The sequence below is a fragment of the Sorex fumeus genome, unplaced genomic scaffold (assembly GCF_029834395.1).
Source record: "Sorex fumeus unplaced genomic scaffold, SorFum_2.1 ptg000265l, whole genome shotgun sequence".
Lineage (NCBI taxonomy): Eukaryota > Metazoa > Chordata > Mammalia > Eulipotyphla > Soricidae > Sorex > Sorex fumeus.
The window spans coordinates 22184315-22188499 of record NW_026606322.1 but is presented as its reverse complement, the minus strand read 5'-3'; the positions used below and the strand labels follow the sequence as shown (position 1 = coordinate 22188499).

Below are 4185 nucleotides of genomic sequence, written 5' to 3'. Positions count from 1 at the left end.
AGGAGTCACCCACAAAACAAAGAAAACAAAAAAGTAAGAAAATAGATGTTCTTTTAGACTCTGAGTCAGTTTGTTAGAGGTTTCTAGCTTACCAGCCTCTTGGTCTACTCTCAGATTTCTACCATGATGTCAAAATTGCAGGTTTTGACACAAACATTAAAAAAAATTACTAAATCTTCCATACTCTCATTTTTATTTTGTTACAGATATTTAGAACTTCCAGTGACTGTTTTTCATGATTTCTATTTTCTGCCTATTTTAATTGCAATTACGTGTTTATTATAATCTTCAGTCCCTTCTTATGTGCATTACGTAAGTTTAATGCACATTCTGAGATCTCTGAGCATATGAAATCCTAGGGTAAGTAAGTATCCATGTTTTATATATTTATGACATAATATTGCATTGCAGCATAGCTTTAAAAGCTCTTATTCAAAAATTCTTTTAATGCTTTGCCATACTTTCTAAAAATGTATTTTGTCTTTATAGCACATATTTCATACTCTATGTTTCATCTTTACATTATTATTCAGTGTTATGCATATGTTTATATTTCTATGAAGAGCTTTCCCTCAAATTCTCTCCCTCTATCATTCTACTTGTTTTCCCTCCCCTTCTCTGGTTTACTGTTCAGCTGTCAACAGCTGCAGCATCTATATTACCTATCTAGAAGTTTCCACATTATTTTTTCTATGTTTTTAATTTTTTTATAGTTGCTATAAGGTAAAGGTAAAAGGTAAAGGCCCTTCCGTTGATCGTCGATTTGCTCGAGCGGGCCCAGTAACGTCTCCATTGGAGACTTTGTTGTTACTGCGTCTGGCATATCGAATACTCTCAGTAGCTTGCCGGGCTCTCCGAGAGGGGCGGAGGAATCGAACTCGGGTCGGCCATGTTGGCCGCTTGTAAGGCGAACGCCCTACCCGCTGTGCTATCGCTCCAGCCCTTACCTGAGTTAATTTTTTTAGGAATAGAATAACTACAAATTTTCCATTGAAATTAATTCTGAAATGGCAGGAAAATTTCTAGCTTCCATAAAACAAAATTCTCTTAAATAATGAAATATTCTATTTTTGTGCTACTTGTTTGTTTCTAACTTTTATGGAGACATTTCAGAAATCATATATGATTTGACTACTGACATGGACAGCATCTTCATGGACACATACCTTTACCCACATTACAAATATTATAAAACTATTTAGCAACAAATATACTACAAGTACATTTCAGAAAAAAATATAACTAAAGACTAAATTAGAGTATTATGGGTCACATGTTATGGAATACAAAGACCATTTCATTGAAGTTTTTCTGGGAATGGTGAACTAAAGCACCTCCATGTTCAGATGAAATACTGAATCTTGTCATGATTGTTTCTTTTCAAATATGATCAGTATTTCACTATGGGGGAGGTGATGGGTTGAGTTACACCTTTCCACTATCCAAAGATTATCTATCTGTGCTCAAGGGATGCTACTGGTATGCTTGGTATGCTTGGGGACCATATGCAGCATTAGGTACTGAACTCAGTTTAATCTTGCATAGATTATTTCACTATTGCAACACCTAAGCTTTTAGATCTACTAAAGTTCCTATTAAGAAAGCACAGTGAATAAAGTTTCTTACTTCTGTGGGTGTTTCTTGGGCTGTAAAAGTCAACAAATTACATCAGGTAATTAGTAGGGTAAAATTACTAAATTTAATTAGATACATATGGTTGTAACTTACGGAATAATATCTGAAAAAAATAATGTGATTGGGATCTGGGCAACAAGGATCTGGACAACATGATAAATATGCATGGAAACCCTGCATGTAGGTAGATACTTTTCCTTGCCTGAAAATAGATGTCCACCATATAAAGATCACTTAAGGGATGACTGTAAATTTGTCTTAGAACAAATATGACTGTTGTTTGTTTGTTTGTTTGTTTGTGCTCATTCCTGTCTTATTCCTGTCTCTGAAATCATTCCTGGTGGGTTCAGGTGATCATGTGGGGATCGGGGGATTGGACCCGGGTTAGTTATATGCAAGGCAAGTACTTTACACATTGTATTATTGTTCCACCCTCCAAACTTGATACTTTGGGGAACACTGATTTAACATTAATAGATTATCAATAGTCTTAGGTTAGTTTTAATCTTTGATGTTTATTTCATCTAAATAGCACTGCACTGTAGCACTGTCCTCCTGTTGTTCATCTATTTGCTCCAGCAGGCCCAGTAATATCTCCATTGTAAGACGTGTTGTTACTGTTTTCGGCATATCAAATATGTAATGGGGAGCTTGTCAGGCTTTGTCGTGCAGGCTAGATACTCTTGGTAGCTTGCCGGGCTCTCCGAGAGGGGTCGAGGAATCGAACTCTGGTTGGCCGAGTGGACCTCATGCAAGGCATATGCTATCGCTCCAGCCCTTCATCTAAGTAAAAGAAAAAAAAAATATATATATATATATAAAACTTTCTTTTACTATTTTCCTAACTATGCTCATATACAACATTTTATAGATATTACAATAAAATTTAAATATTGAAATCCTTCCTCCTTTTCTTAAATCACTATCTACAGGGAAGTTATTTAAAGTTAAGTTAAAGTTAAGTTAATGTTAAAACAACTCAGTCCTACTTGGTGTCACCATTTGCAAATCCAAAAATAGTTGTATATCACATGCAATCATCACTGCAATTTCATAATCTACTTAGCTACAAACCTTACTTGCAAAATATAAGTCAAACCAATACTAAGCTTCATATCTGCATAATATTAGAAACAGATATTTCACTTTGATTAATAGTTTTAGAGTAGTTAGATTGGATTTTCCCCACACTATTGGTTATATGAAGAGTGGTTTACCTTCAATTTTTATAATCATATTCTTAATTGTATTTTTGCCCTAACAATTTTTTTCAATTTATTTTAGAAAACTGTTCAGAAACCACCTTGATGGCTGGGAGAATAGTAAGTGGATAAGGTGCTTACTGTGCACAAAACTGACTTGGATTGAAATTCCAGGTACCAAATACAGTCCCCTGAACATCTTTATCTTTTTCTGAATGTTATTTGTTTTTAAATTTATCTACCAATGGCAGTGACAGTGATCTACCCATTAAAAATATTTACTAGTTTCTTCCTTGAGATTAAAATGCATTGCTTTCTACTAATAAGAACCATAAGTAGGAAGAAGCAGTCACTACAGTAAATTGGAAACCAATGGTTAAAACCATTTTTCTGTTCCTACTTTGCATGCTTGGACTGGAGCGATAGCACAGTGGGTAGGGCATTTGCCTTGCATGCAGCTGACCCCGGTTCGATTCCTCCATCCCTCTCAGGAGCTGAGAGCGCAACCGAGAGTATCCTGCCTGCAGGGAAGAGCCTAGCAATTTCCCCATGGTGTATTCGATATGCCAAGAACAGTAACGACAAGTCTTAGACGGCAGACATTGCTGGTGCCTGCTCAATCAAATCGACGAACAATGGGATGACAGAGCTACAGTGCAGTACAGTGCTACTCTGCATGCATAAGTTCAATTTCTGGAACCATATTTGTTGCTGAGCATAAACAGGTGCAACCTCCAAACACAGAGTCAGTGCACTCCTGGGTCAGTGTGACCCAAAGTATGCCAGAAAAAAAAAACTTGAAAAAATTAATATATAAATTAGAGGCTTCAATAATTGAAGAATTGAGGTAAATACCTTGCTATTTTTTTAAGTTGTTCTTGTGAATTATAGCTCAAAATGTGTCTTTAAACGCTGCTGAGCTTTAAAGATGAATGGCTTTTGTTTTAACATTTCACTTCTTAAACCTAGCTATCACATCATATCCTTTCATCAAGAATAAGACACCTAGCTATTTATTTGTAAGTCATCTGTGAATATAATTTAACACAAGTGATTTTCCAATTAAAAGTAAAAGGTCAGTTGAATGTGAATAATCAACTGGAAGATGATGGCCTTAGGCAGAGGTAAGTTTGCAGTGAAAAACATGTTAGTTTTTATATTGACCAGACCATTTATGTGGTGCTAGACATATCAATGAATCTCAAGTTTAAACTCCTGGTAGTCACGTACCCATAGATACTTGGGTCGGTTTCTCTCAATAAAAGAATTTAGTGGCCAGAGCGATAACATAATTTGTGGGGTACTTGACTTGCATGTGTCCACTTGAGTTTGTTAGCATGTACCCATT

At 35.7% G+C, this 4185-nt stretch overlaps 1 non-coding gene across 1 annotated transcript; it reads right to left on the bottom strand.

Annotated features, from left to right (window-relative positions):
• Positions 1–3707: 3707 nt before the first annotated feature.
• Positions 3708–3862, bottom strand: LOC130018721 (small Cajal body-specific RNA 1). Its single transcript, XR_008791608.1, has one exon. It is a non-coding gene; the product is annotated as a small Cajal body-specific RNA 1 (non-coding RNA).
• Between the last annotated feature and the right edge of the window lie 323 nt (positions 3863–4185).